The sequence below is a fragment of the Phyllostomus hastatus genome, unplaced genomic scaffold (assembly GCF_019186645.2).
Source record: "Phyllostomus hastatus isolate PE091 unplaced genomic scaffold, TTU_PhHast_1.1 phas_scaffold_193, whole genome shotgun sequence".
NCBI classification, from domain to species: Eukaryota; Metazoa; Chordata; class Mammalia; order Chiroptera; family Phyllostomidae; genus Phyllostomus; species Phyllostomus hastatus.
Genome location: NW_025334015.1, coordinates 7747040 through 7762494, shown reverse-complemented (window position 1 = coordinate 7762494; position 15455 = coordinate 7747040). Strand labels below are relative to the sequence as shown.

The 15455-nt window shown below is 41.9% G+C and overlaps 1 protein-coding gene across 5 annotated transcripts in view; it reads left to right on the top strand.

Annotated features, from left to right (window-relative positions):
* Nucleotides 1–15455, top strand: part of NTM (neurotrimin) — a 939739-nt gene that overhangs the window by 549283 nt on the left and 375001 nt on the right. The window lies entirely within an intron of this gene.

Here is a 15455-nt window from a genome sequence, read left to right as displayed (position 1 = left end):
GCCTGACAAGTCAGTCTAGGACTTGTGGTTGGAGAGACGAAGCTGTGCTTTTTCAACTCTCCCCACCCAGATCCCTTGGGCAGCACCCACCTGCATAAATGCACCCAGCAGGCCCCAGCTGTCAGTCAGGGCGAAAGTAGGCAAAGCATTGTGTCAGAAAGTAAAATGTGGGTAAGGGGCAGCGTAACCTGGGCTGTGGCAAGAGGGGCATTCACAGGGTGGTCTGTCGGGAGCCTGAGAGTAGGGGAGAGCCCTGCAGGACAAACATTCTAGGCCAAAGAATCAGCCAGTTACATGACCTATTAAAAGAAGAGCAGGGCACGAAGGAGGCAGTCTCAAAATGGAGAAGGGTAAGGAGTGAAACGAGATGGCGTGGGGCCTTGGGTGATTGTGAGAACTCGCGTAACATGGAAATTAAGGAACAAATGATGATAGCAGCCCAAAGAATAGCAGATGAGAAATACATTTCAACTCTCACATAAACAAACACACACCTGTATCAACGGTGTTTGCTGTGTGGAGATGCCTGGTGGTTTCCATGGGGATGTTTGTGGGCGGTGGCAGCCGTCTGGCTTTGTGGCAGCGGGCGTCTGGGGCCGGCCCCCTGCTGCACACACATCTAGCCATGGGGTCTGGTGTTTTCCAACCGAAGTGTCGTCCTTCTTTGGTCTGTTATTCTTTGTCATTTTTTTATTTATCACATCTCAAAATTATAAACATTTAAATTCTGAATAATATCCAGTTTGACGTTTTACCTGTTGCCGTTTCCAGGATATTTCATTGTGAAATTAGGCCAGCATTTTAGCATCGTGTGTGGATGTGTGTATGTGTATCAGCAGACACATATTTGGAATTAATGGGCCTATAGAAATCAGAGATGGATTAGGCCTAATGAGCTGTTCAGAAGAATTATTTAGCACATATTTCATATCTCTATTCGGTAATCAAACCTACACACTGTGTATGCTAAGAAGGTAAAGTAGTTTTTCTTTCTTTCACTCCTTGAATTATTTCCATTTGTGCCTGAAAATTCAACATTTCACCCCTAGAGCATTTTGCACCAACTTTATTAAGCATTCAGTTTGACATTTCCCTGCCTGTAGGGTTATCTTTGGTATTGGAAAAAATGGTTGCTTTGATTATTATCATTATTATATAATTAGTAATTGGTGCCTGGCTCCAAGGGCCCCGCTGGGATGCTGGGCTGGCCGAGACCAGGTGGTGGGGTCGTCGGAGACTACGCCCTGCACTGTCCCCATCCTTCTGTTCCCCAGGGAGAGAGCTCTGACCCTCCTTGCGTACTGGCTGAAAGACTTGGAGAGGCTGCCAGATGAGAGGTTTAGATGCGTGTATTTTTTGAATTTTTATTGCGTATGGATGATGTTCTTGCTGCCTTGTGTTTTTGCCTAAGGTGTATTAGAACTGGAGGCCTTCCTGCTGGAAGACCAGGTGCACTGGGTTATTGCCCACTTTGGTTCATGTTATTTCTTTAAGCATGCATTTTCAGTAGACCTTCTACTGCTACTCACAACACAGTTCTCTCTGCTGACTGGAAGGAAGAAGGAATGGAAGGTGGGATACTTGCTAGGATGGAATTTTACCCAGAGAAGGACTGACTTTTTAAAGTGATAACAGAAACATGAAATTATGGGACTTAGAGGAAGCCCCAGAGTGGGGCTAATACATTTCAGCTTCCAACACTCCAGCACCTGCCCTGGGAATTTTCTTTATGGCTGGGTCAGATTCAGCACATGAATACAGACCCTAAACATATGCACTCAACTTTTATTAGTCTACGTAAAGTATGCTGATTGAGAATGTCTTCAGTGGTGGGAGAAAGATTCTGGGGTTGGGGCAAATTGGAGCTCAAGCTTGATGTATAAAATTATTCACTTTTGTGAGCCTTTATTTTCTTGCCTGTGAAATGGGGCTAAATAATACCTTCATATCTGCCTGACAAAGTTGTACGAATGAGATATAATAATAAAACCAAACACAGTATCATTAGTAGCATTTAATGGGGACCTATTATTCTGTGACAACTGCTTTACCTGAACTATATCATAATTATTTATAATAATTACATAAGATGACATGTAAAAGCTTGAGAATTGTACCTGGCATGTATTAGGCATTAATAATACATAAATTAGCATAAAAGAAGTTAAAACTGCTTATCTTGGAGAGAAGATGATAGAAGAAGGGTGCTCTTACTCACATCCTGGCTCTCGCAGAATTTGCAGACACAGGCCTCTTCCAGGGCCTTTTTGACCTGTGCTTTGTCCCACCACAAAGGGACCCTTCACCTGCCTCAACACTGCACTCTCTGTGGCTTACTGAGCATGCTTGCCGTTTCCACTCCTTCTCTCCTGCTCTTTCCCTCCTCTGTCCCACACACAAGTCTGTGGAAATCCTACACAAATCATACATCTCACTCTTCCCGTGTGCTTTCCTATTGGAACAAAGCTCTTATTCGTTTATGTGCCCGTAGTTCATTGTTAACAACCACTCACTCATTTATTCAACAAATAATCATTTAACACCTCCTAAGTGCCAAGTTCTAGACCCAGGGCCGTGAGGAGACAGTGAGCAAAGACGTTTTCTAAGGTCAGGTCAGGCAGCATTGCCAACTCTGAAGAGGACAGCAGGCAGAAGGGGCACGGGGAAATGAAGAGTGGGCACTCATTTCAGACGCACTGCTGGGGAAAGGTCGGTCTGAGGCGGGGCCTTTGAGTGAGCTGATGAGGGAGGGAGCGTGCACCTGCGGGTTTGGGGGAGGGTGCTCCAGGCAGAGGCAGAGACATGCGAAGATGTAAGGGTGGGTGCATCCTTGGCTTACACAGATGTGGAGAGGAGGCAGAAGTCCAGTCCTTTGGCCATGGTGATTACTTAGGATTTTATTCTTAGTATTATGGAAGCCACTAGAGCAGTTTGATAATTTTGGCTGTTGTATGTTAACATTTCTTATTAAATTTTCTGTATTTTGTTATTATTTTTATGCCCTATCTGTATTTGATTTGAAGTTCTCTAAAAACAAAGACCATATTTGCTTTGTTTCTTTGTATCACTGATAAGACAGAGACCTCGGCTGGGTAAGGGAACCTCCCCTGAGCTCCCACAATTGCCTGAGCCACCCCTCTTATCAGCACTCACTGTAGCACATGAAGAATCTCTGTCTCTCTAGGTCTGTTGAGGCTCGCACGGATGCACAAAGTGTGAGGCCACTTCCAGCTATTTACACTGCAGGGGTTTCCCTGATGGGTGGTAAAATTCTCCTGGAGCATAAGTCCCTCAGCTTCTTGGGTGAATAAACACTATGCCGTTCTGAGACTCGTTTTCATCGATGGTCAAAGGCTCAGCCGCTCTGCTAGGCCCTGCTGCTCACAGTCTTGCGAAGGTGGAAGCTGATAAAATGACCTGAAAGTGTGATTTGTAGCAAAGGCTTCAGCAGAGAGATCATAAACTGTTACTCTGTTCTTATCTTGATATTTAATTGAACAAATCTGAATTAATTTTTAAAAGTAAATAATTACTGTTTATTTCACTTTGTTATGGTTGCCTTGGCTGATGCGAGGTTGTCTGTTAACCGTGCAGGGTGAGCGGATGGTGTTTGCGGTCTCTATTTCACAGTGGTTACTGCGGAGTTGCGAGTAACATATTAATTAAGCAAACTCCTATTTTTAATGGAGTATGTTTATAGCTCCTGTAAATGCATTTTGAACTATTCTGTTAATTCTTCATTTTTATCACCAAAATCATTTCTCCAGAAAGTGGGAGTCTGGAGGACAGGTAGTCGTGTGGTTTCGGTGAAGCCAGGTGACCATCAATGAAGAATGTGTATTACTTGTTACCCTATGATTGGTCCCTTTTCTTTATGTTCAGTCTCGACCTGCTGGCCTCTCACACTGAGCCTGGCTCATGGTAGGTGCTCAGTGAGTACTTGATGAAATGTTTACTTGGGTAGCACGCTATTTTATGTGCACTAGACACTAAATATGTATTATTTTTATTTTGATTATAATGTATTTATATATCAGCGTGCATATAACATATAAAAACATAAATTGATCAACTCTGTGCCTTCCACCCACTCTAATAACTAGACCCTCCATTATCTGTGAACCTGCCTATGTTCCCACATTATTTCACCTGTGTCTCTTCTGTGGAACTGACCACTGGCCTGAACTTTTTTTTTTACCATTTCCTTCTTTTCTTTAGAGTTTTAACAAATATATAAGTATTCTTAAGCAATACAGTGTCTAGTTTTGTTTGATTTATCTTTATATAAAAATAAATTTTATTTTCCTGCAAGTATTCTTTACTATTTATTTTATTTTTGAATAATTTGAAATTAATACCATCCTGAATATGAATAAAGGCAGAATTCTGCCTAAGTCATTTCAGGTAATTAAATGGTCTACAACTCATTCATCAAAATGGCTCAACACCTGGGAGTGCAGATGTGAGTATGTGTGTTTGTGTATGCGCATGCATGGGAAGGCTCTTCAATCAAAATAGTAGCACTCATGTGTTTTCTGGTTAATGGAGTGAGTGGCTTTGACTTTCTCCTTGCATTTTCTAGAATTATTACTTTTTTAAAAATTAAGTTTTAAAGCCTTGACCAGTGTGGCTTAGTTGGTTGGATATGAGCCCACAAAATGAAAGGCTGCCAGTTCGATTCCCAGGATTCCTGGTCAAGGGCGGGTGCCTGGGTTGCGGGTTCCAGCATCAGTTGGGGCCTGTGGGAGAGGCAACCAATGGATGTTTCTCCCTCACATTGATGTTTCTCTCCTTCTCCCTCTCCTCAGCTCTCACTAAAGATAAATAAATACCTTTGAAAATACTAAGTTTTAGTGTTCTAAATTCAGAATGAGGTCAACATTATAAAATCTAATAAAATTTAAAATATTTGCTTACCTTTGGGTCCCATACTGCTGTGTACTGGTCATGGGGCTTTTTGCACGTGTTACCATGTGTCCCTACATCGTGCTAAGCACTATGGTGGCTGTAAAGATACATAAGCCACAGTTCTGATCCTCAGAAGCCTCCAGTCTAGTAAGGTAAGCTTCTGAACCAGGGCCTCAGAAGGAGGTTGAAAAGGATGCTACTGTGGTCTGGGAGGCCACTTGTAATGTGGGATGTGGGAGGGTCACAGAAGGTCCACTGTGGGATGGCAGGGAGAAGAAAGCAGGAAGGGGCCTGGGCCTGTGAGAGAAAGGACAGAATATGACCCTGGCCTGGAGCAGCGGAAGCTCGCAAACTGAAGTTGGCCAGCTGCTGGAGGAAGAGCGGGCAGCAGAGTTTTGGCCTCCTGAGCTAGCCCCGCCCCTGTGGCCATGCCTCTGCCCATTTCACATCTGAGCCTAGAGCAGTCGGGCTCTGCCAGAACAGACTGCAAAGGCAGTGTTCTGTGTGGTGACCCCAGGTTCAGTTTTATTCAGCGAGTCTTTATTGTTTGCCAACCGTGTGCCAGGCACTACGCTAGGCACTGTGAATGAAATACAGCGGTTAGCAGATGTTACAGCCCCAGTCCTCACAAAACTTCTCTTCCAGCAGACTGAGGCAATGAACAAGATGATAGAAGAGGTGGAAAATATCAACTGGTGAGAATGCTATGGAGAAGAATGAAGAGCGTGAAGAGGTAGAAAGGGAGGGTGTAGGCCATAGTTTCAAGTAGGCCGTCTAGGGGAGGTCTGCTCAGTCACTCTTTGCTTATCTGTGCATTTCAAATTGTCAGCAAACACAGCCATTGCATTATTGGTATCGCATTATTTTGACATAAGAAGCACAGTAGAAAAAAATGAAAGGTAACAGTTTAAGGCAGTGTATACTTTTTTCAACATTGGAGGAAAAGAGATTGTACAGCTGTATCAGAAATATGTTTTTGTGTCTAAAACTCTTTGCAGCCAGAATGTTGATCTTTATCACCCAAATTCTTTTTTCCTCTATCCTAATTGCCCTTGTCAGAAAGAATAAAAAATGGAAGCACTTCGTCCAGCTCTCTCCTGGAAAACCTGTCTCCAGTCCACAGAAGAAGAATAACGAGATGGCGCTGATTATTTATAACTTAATGAGCATACGCTTGTCATCAGTGGGCTTTGCAGGGAATAGGCCAGGGATTTGTACTCTGCCCTCAGGAGGCTTTCTGGGAGGTTTTGAGCCTCAAGGCTCTGAGTCTGAGCTGGGGCAGACACAAGGGGCCTGTGGGAACAGCAGATCCTCAGGACAAGTTTTAGCCCGAGGGCTTTTGGAACCCAATTGCGTGGAGCAGATTAACTGCCAGCACACCCAAAGCCCCTTAAAGGCGATGGCCGGTAAATAAGCCAGGAGTCTTCAATACCTAAACCAACAAGCAAATAATGGAATTAATAACCAGATAGGGGAGCAGTACCAATGCTGTGAGCACCTGCTAGATCAAGAAATGTCAGCTTTTCTCTCAGCTTTTCCTCCACAGCGCCAACTGTCAGTAATTTAACTAACATTTTGTAAATAAATGTGGCACTCGGACAGCTGTCAGTGGGCCTGCTATAAACACTCCCTTTGTCACTGAGAGCTGGCAGTGCTGCGCTATTTCTCCTGCAACAGTGGCCTGCACTGCCAGTTGGCTCCTGGGCCCAGGACTTGTCAGAGAAACGAGGCATAGAGACCAATGGCGGGCGGCTTGTGTCCTGGTGTCCTCTGCAGACCTGATCTCGGAGACAGCCACAGGCTTTGCTGTGGGCTCAGCACTGCTTTTGGTTCCTCTTGGTCAATTTGTGAGGCATTGCATTTTCATGCCTGTCCTGTCGCCCAAATTAAGACTAGGGCTGTTGCTTTCCGAACACCTTCGTGCTTGTTAGAAATTCCACGTTCCCGATCCTTTAGTTTCCCCCAATGGATTTGCTCTTCCTAAGTAAGACATTTATTTATCTAGGTCAAGATACTAAACTTGCTGATTTCTACCGTGCATGCTAGATGATTATTTAATGTTATGTAGCCAGATTCTCTTCACGCTTTATTTTCCTCTGGTGCATAAGACAAATGGCTCTGGACTGTGTGTTAACTCTCCCAGGTTTAATCACGGAGTTTTATTAAGTTAGTGCTTTAGCATACTTTGTTTCCCTGGGAGACTCTCTCTCAAGGATTCTTGACCTATACCCCAGCAAGAGCAGAGAGAGAGGAGGAATCCGTCTTAATAGAAGAGACTCGTGGGCAATCCATTTGGGTTATTGTAATACATGGAATCTAGCTCAGTGAGAAAAAGCGGGTATTAGGTAATTAAGCAGTCAGAAGTTAGTAATAATAAAAATTCTAGCAAACTTTTACTGAGCTCGTCTTTTTTTTTCTTTTGGCCATGTTTCTTTTCTAAGTGCTTTGCATAGTATCTCACCTAATGAGGGCCTGAAGTATAGAGACTTTGAGGAACCTACTCAGGGCCTCGTATCTAAAGTGTGCCAGAATGGGGATTGATTCCAGACAGCGAATCCCAGTGCCCAGGCTCTGGGCAGCTGCCCTGCACCTCCCCACTTGTAGTTACGCTGTGTGCTGGGGATGGAATTACCAATTTTAAAGGAGTTTGGGCACAGTTAAATAACCCCCTGCTAAAACTAAGTAGCCAGCTTTGATTTTTCCCCCCAGGGAATAAGAAGGCTTTTTCTAGAATTGTGGGAACCCATCAGGAATGTTATTAGAGGCTATCATAGTGTTATCTGCAGAGAATAGAAGGGAACAATGAAGAGAATGGATTCTGGTGTCACTGGGAAATTTACCTATCCTCCCTGGTAAAGTAAGAATAGTAATTAATAAAAACTACCTTGTATGGGATGTGTTAAAGATGAAATAAAATAATTAATAGGGAGTATTTAGCAGTGCCGGGTACAGAGTAAATATTTATTCTCATGTTTATTTACATACATACGATGCACCATGGGTTCTGTAGTGAATAAGAGTGGCAGACTGTGTCCCTGGAGCTTATATCCTTGTGGGTGGAGATGGTGAACAAACAGAGACCTATGCACACACGTCAGATTCAATGAAGTGTTGTGGTCCAGGTCCCCTGAGTGGCTGCTGTAAAGTGGTGGGTTTGGGACAGTTGCTCTGAGAGGAAGTGACATCTGAGCTGAGATGTAAATGGAGGGAAGGATCTGGGCCCAAAGCACTCTAGGCATGAGGGACAAGTGTCATGTGTTGGAGGGAGAAGAAAGAGGACATTTGAAGCAGAGCAGACGGTGGGAAGAGAGATGCAGGATGAGGTGGAAGAGGTCAGACATGCCAGGCTCTGAGAGCCAGGCAATGGACTCGGTTCTCATTTCATTCTAAGAGGGAGGCACCTGTGTATTTTAAAGGGAGGAGTGGTGTGGCCTGAGTTCTGGCTTGCGACAAGGTGGTACTGGCTGGCAATTTGGGGGATCATTTATAAATCCAAGAAGTTCAAACTATGATACCTACAGAGGTTCTGGCAGATCCAAGTGAGGGATGGAAAGTGGATTTGACAATGGTGGAAGCAGTAAAGATTGATAGGTGCTTTCAGATACATTTTGTGATTAACCAGACTCAGCTGATGGAGTTAATGCAAGGGTGTTGGTGATCGCAGTACTTGCACTCTGTGCACTTTGGAATAACAGAGCAGTGTTGGTTTTGTTGGAGCACCATCACTGCAACATTTACATAATGGATTATTTGCATCTTGAGATGTACTCAGAGAAGTATTTGCCCCATTACTACTTTGAATCAAACATGCACATTCTGATTTAGAAAGCACCACTGCCCACCTCCCTGATTTAAAGCACAGTTAGGGTGCCTGCTTTTTGTTTTTTACTTCCTTTCTTTATTTTACTTAGGAGATTGAGATTGATTTTTCTTGTTTATTAGTCATAAAAATTTCCCCAAGAGTCAGTTTGTGTTCCAGCCCGTACCCAATGTCCCCTGGAGTTATTTTGGAGTTGAAGTGTGTGTGCGTGTGTGTGTGTGTGTGTATGTGTGTGTGTACACACGCCTGCATGCACACTGACTACCGGTAATTAAGGAAGAAACAAGGAGGGTATGATGCAGGATTTGGTAGGGAGAGGAAAGACAGGTTAACAGTCCCCTAGTCTAGTTAGGTATAGCTTTTTAGTCCAAAATGACAGAGGAATCTTAGTCCTATATTCAAGTCCCGAGTCACGTAGAATAAAGAACAAAGACTGCAAATACTTTTTAAATAAATTACTGGCATTCACTATCACTAATACCAATATTTTGTTCTTATGCCAAGTCATTATTAACATAGAAGTATTGTAATTTTGCTAAGATATTACAATACCTAGGAGTGATGAAAAATGAGAAGACCAAGGAGTTCACAGCTATATAGGCATATATAAAGCATATTCTTAAGTAGCCCATTAACTTCCATGAGTATCAATAAAAAAATTCATATTCAGATGATGAACATGAGATACCAGGATTTTAAAGTATATTAAATTACATTCAGAATACATGGTCTCTAGAGGCACTGAAGTGAGCTATATATTCTAAGCAATTTGTCATCAAAGTTGGTTAAAATTAAGATGATAATTTTCCTGCATATAGAATTAAACTTTAGTTTGTGTCAACATTCATTTATATGATACATTGCATTTCTCTGTATAATACCAGAAAACTGAGTTATCACCAGAAAATGCATGTTTTTTTTTCTATGTTAGGTTTTAAGTGTCTTTTAAGAAAGCACTGTTTCCCAAGTTTTTTTTTTAATCAATCCTTGGGTATAGTTAAAAGAAACTATTTTTCAAGATCAGCCAGTGCTCTGGCAAAAAGACCCCACCCACAATACATCAGTGAATGTAACTGAGGAGCATGGGGTTCTCAGACAAAATTAATACCAGGAGTCATCAGTCACTCATTCTGTACCAGACGGTATTCCGAATGCTCATGTCTGCCTCAGAACAACCTGTGAGATTGAGTCTATTGTCATTCCCACTTTATAGGTAAGGGGACTGAGACCCCAAAGAGTTAAATAAGATGACCAAAAAATATGACTAATAAGTAATGGAACCACACTTCTTGTTCAGTCCTAATGGAGATTCTGATCCTAGTCTTATCCTAGGTAGAAGGAGAAAATCCAGTCCACCTACTATCTTAACTCTTTAGTTCTGAGCTGTGAAGATATAAAGAAAAGAAGCAGAGGGAATATTATTCCTTGCCTATAGCTGTGTTCAGCACGTCTCCTCTGTTATTCCTGCAGGAACGGAAGCTCTGCATTTTCACTCAGGGGTAGAGTCAGCAGTTTGTGTGTGTGTGTGCATTTTTTAAATGCTCTCTTAGCAATTAATTATTCCTTTTAATAAACGCAATGAAAAAGAATCATTATTGGGCTCGCACTTTAATTGAATTAATAATTTATCCTGGCCATTAATGTTTTTTTAATATTTGGTGTATTATTTCTTGTTCTATTAGGCAGATGTGGCAGGGAGATGAAATGTGAGCATCCACGGGGCCTGAGTGGATGGAGCTCTCTGTAATGCATGGACTGCTGACAGGGACTGGTGCTAAGTGGGTGCATGTTGCAGGGAGAGTGTGTGAGATGCACGGATGCTTTCTCATCACTGCAAGCATGAGTGAGGTCTTTTGGATAATTTCTTGGGAAGAGGTGAATGAAATAGCAAAGTCATTCACATATGTGATGCAAATTTCTACATCTGAAAGTAACTTCTAGAACCAAGTCTGTTCTCATTTCTCTGGTTATCTAGGCAAAGGGGTACTTTGCCCTTAATACTTTGATAGCCTGGTTTTGGGTCTATCTATAGAAATATGTTATAGCCCCTTATAACCAGTATTCCATTTGGAGAGATAGCTTCTATGTTACAGTTATAATAAAGGGCACAAAGCATGGATTAGAGTTATTTTCTAGGAGATGTTCAGCAAACTCAAAGGACAGAGGAAAGATGAAATTCTTTTAGCTTGTAAACAGTCTGTCCTCCATGCTCAACTGCTTTTTGTATAAGATTTCTGAGCCAAACCTCAATATGATGTTGCTTATTATGTGTGGGTAATAATAAGCATTCTTTATATCCATGTAGCTAGCATACATTATGAATTCATGAATTTATTTATCCAACATGCACTGAATGCTTACTATGTGCAGCTCATTATTCTAGGTGGTCAGAATAGACAGGTGACCAAGATAAAGTCCTTATCTTCATGGGAACTCATATTTTAGCAGATGATAAACACACAGTTAAACAGTGACATTTTCGACAGGGAAAAGGAGCAGGTGATGTGATGGAAAATAACTGGAGCAGGGTGGTCAGCATGGGCTCTGGAGATAGGCATAGTTGGACTGAGCCTTGAGGGGTAGGGAGGAGCCAGCTAGGCAAAGAGCTGGGAAGGAAGTACAGAATTCTAATGAGAGAGAAAACAAGTAGGAAGCTTGTGTGGCTGCGACCGTCTTGGCATGTTTGGGGAAGTCAAAGGAAGCCATTGTGGCGGAGCAGAGTGACAAGGGTGAAAACGTGGTAGGAGAGGTAGGTGGGCCCTAGGCAGGACCCGGCTCTGCTCTGCCTTGCTGCCCAGAGCAAAGCCTTTGGATTTCGCTGGGCACAATGGGAAGAATTACAAGTTACTGTAAAACAAAACAAAACAAAACAAAACCCCTAGCTTGATTGTGTGTTTACTTCTAAAACACCATGACTATTCTATGTATGATGCAAAGTGGAGAGAATGACAAAAATAAAAGACCACTTTAGAGGTTCCTGTAGTCTTGCCAAAGAGAGTCAGTGGTGGTAGCTTGGACAAAGAATGTGGTGCTAACTATACACAGATGTTGATATAGAAAAAAATGTTTTGGAAGAGAACAATAGGGCATGATGCTGGAATTTGTGGTTAGAGAATGGAAGGAATCAAAGATATCTTCTAGGTATTTAACTTAAGCAGTTCATGGGTTATGATTCTTTTCACCAACATGGAAAAAACTGGAAAAGTCGTGGGGGCAGTGGGGCTGGTGGAATGAGGAAGAAAGAAGACTCTCTTCACTTTACTAAGTTTAAAATCAAGAAGAGTTTTCAAATAGATTCATTATTATAGAGTTCAGGGGAAAGATGAGAACTGAAGATATCAGTTTGGGAGAGATCAACTTATATTTGTTGTTAAACTCTTGAAATTGGATAAAATCTTCAAAATAAGGATGGGTTGTCACTAGAGTGCAGGATCAAGGATTAGAGCCTTGAGGTTCTGCAATATTTAACATTTGGAGGGAGGACGATCCAACCAAGCACGCAGAGAATCAGCAGCTAGTCACACAGGGAGAAAACCGGGAGAGCATGATGTCGAACAACACAAGAGAAGAACACATTCCAAAGAGAAGTGACCGACTTTTTGGATTGCTGACACACCCAGGAACTCAAATCTGAGAAAAGAGAAATATCCATGGGATTGGATAAGATGAACTTTTGGTAATGTTAGCAATTTCAGAAAAGAAGTAGAGGAGGAGAGTAAAAAAGATGGCAGTAATTGGAGCTGTAAATCATGTCAAAATAATTGTATGTTTGTGTTTGTGTCCAGACACATGCCAGCTAGAGTTTCATTGTGTGCAGAGAAGGTTATAGTAGAGGTGGGATCATTATGCTGCAAGAGAGCAGAGATGAGAGGAAGAGCACAAATAACAAGGTGGCCTTTGCCAAGAGGAAGGCCTCACCCTTGATGTGAGAGTACTTCTGTTGCTTGCTTCTTAAATTTTTCTTCTCTTAGAACCTTCTGATTCTTTTAACCTACTGAACTCAGCCAATTTTGTCACAGTTTTATGAGTTTTCTAATGGGACAGTTGCAAGTATAAGGAGTTTGGCATACAAAGAAGAGGGTTTTCAAGATTCCTCATTTAGCCCCTAGAATGGATGACAAAATGCTTTGTGGACATTGGGGGCAACTAGGAGAGTAGTAGTAGGGATGGGTGCCAATTTGGAGTCAGGGAAATGGGATCCAGTGACAGTAGATGTGTGAGACGATGTCAAGATTCATTTGAGAAGACTCAACATGGGCTATTTCATTACTCTTAAGACTTTTACCTGTATCTTCTCTGTTTTCAAAGTATTGATAGTTGAGTTCTACAGATCTGAGCTGAACCAAAAGAAATCCATTTTAAGCTGTATATCAAACATCTCGCTACTTTTAGCTTCTCTGTAGATGATCCCCATAAGTGATGGATGATTATGAAGAGGTCTGGTTGGTCTCTATATCCAGTCTCCAAAAGGAGAGCCTTACCAGACACTGTTCAAAGACAGTTTATTTGCACTCCTGATCTATTGCAAAGTACCACACAGGACTCCGGGACCATTCCACCTCTCTATAATATAATGGGACAGCAACACAATATTGTCAGTGTTACCAGACACCTGATGGTCGAGGAAGGGAAATGGGGGGTACTTGTCAATCAAACAAGTAAAGAAATTAATTGGTGTAATTTACGGGATAAATATTTTAAAGTTTACTGGGGGTAGTCTGTATCCAAGTGTTTTCCATATAATTCCAGGTACACCACAAGCAAATTCCCATGGACACTGTACAGATTCCTGCCTGCCATTCTATTTAAAGTGAGTCTTGTAGATACAGTTTACTTAACTTTAGTTGCAGAAATTACAGGCATTTTTTGGTTGTAAATTATTGTACCAGAACTTTAAGGAATATTTCCTTATTTTAGTTCTTTAAATAACTCTCAGTGTTTTTCAGGGTCAGAATGCCCTCTTTCTGATCCTGGGTAAGTTTAATGGAGTATTTGAGTTTCTGATACCAAACAGGGACTCTATCACTCTCTGTTCCCAACAAATATTAAGTGTGGAAGAGAAATTTGTTGCTGAATGTTGCATGCTATCCTAGTGTTGCTGCATCCTTGAAACATGGAAATTATTTAAATAAATTGACCAACCTTGTTTTGATGACATAATTAGTTTATAAATTGACACAATCAGTAGCTTCTTGAAAACACTCTTTCTGAATATGGGTATAAATTACCAAAATATTTTATCAAAGGGTACACTTGCCAACAAATACATTAAATAAAAATTTCTTGCTGATTGATTCTGTAGCGTGAAAGGTAAGTTTATAGAACAATGTGAAAGGAGGGCGTGTGGAAGCGCCCAGGGGGAGAAGGAGGATCCTATAGGGGATAAAAGATGAGAAGCACAGTTTAGAATTTCTCACACATTGTTCTTTAGGTTTACATATTTTTTTTTAAAAAAAGGGGGCATTAACTCATCAATCTGTTGCTTTGATTTCACTTACTAATCAGCATGTCTCCATTTTGCATTTGTGGGGCTGGTAGAAGCTCAGCCTGGAGCAGGAGGTGCACCTCCTGCCACTCTTCCCTCTCCACCTGTTCAAGCCCCAGTCCCTGGTTCGAGGCAGAATGACTCAAGGATAAGAGCCCTTTGGGATAGGAATTCAAATCCTGTCTCTCCCACTTCATAGCTGGGTGTGGCCTTGGGCAAATTAATTAATTACTTAGCTTCTATCTTCTTATCTTCGGTCATTTTTCTAAATGAGGATTAAAGGACGTGATGTACAAAGTCGACGGCTCAGTGCAAAGGCATGAAGCCCATTTGCTTCAGAGCCTTGGTGTTGCCAAAAATCCAGGTCCTCTTCCTCCCTCTGAGTCAGTTTCTCTGCAATGGTTGTGGACTTCTCAAAGGACTGGTGCTGTGGAGGCATCCTGAGGAATGTGACCTCACGACTGACATCCCAGCTAAGCTGAAGTGGCCTGGGATTCCAGCCCAAGCCTTTCCGACTCCTGTGTCCTCTGTCTTTTTCACTCGACCATCCTGGGTCTCCAGCTGAACATGGCCTAATGGCTCTCCCTACCTGTGTAGTTGTTTTCAGATGATAAAGTCTTTTCTCATATTCTCTTTGCTTGTCTGTTCCTCCTGAGACTGATTACACACCTGGACAGCAGGGAAGGTATCTTTGATCTTTATATCTCCAGAGCCTGGCATGGTTCTTGGCCAATAATATTGTGGAACAAATGCAAGCTAAAAGAATGATTGGCATTAATTTCATGCCTGCCACAAGCCTGTGAGGTGTCAGGAGGTTGGGATAAAGCTGGCAAAGCACCTAACACAGCTCAATCAATGCAGGGTTTTATTGTTATTGGGGAGGAGGTATTACTGACTTGGAGTGATCAAAATAAAACAAAAAAAACCCCACTAAATAATGGATTTGAGCTCTCAACCCAATTCTTGCGTTCTACTTGACTTCATTGCCCTTCAATATAGATGAAGTATAGATCTATTCAAATGGGCAGGTGTTGGCTGCATAGCAATCCACATTAAAAAGCACACTTAAAGTTATTGAACATCACCCCACATTATATAACTGCTCTTTTCTTCCTCTATTTGCTTCCTTTTCCCCCTCCCTTCTGCAGGTATTTATCAATTATCTATTTTATGCCAGGGTTTTAGTAGGTGCTGGAGATTTTAAAAAATAAAGAAAGCTATAATCTAATGAGAAGATGGACA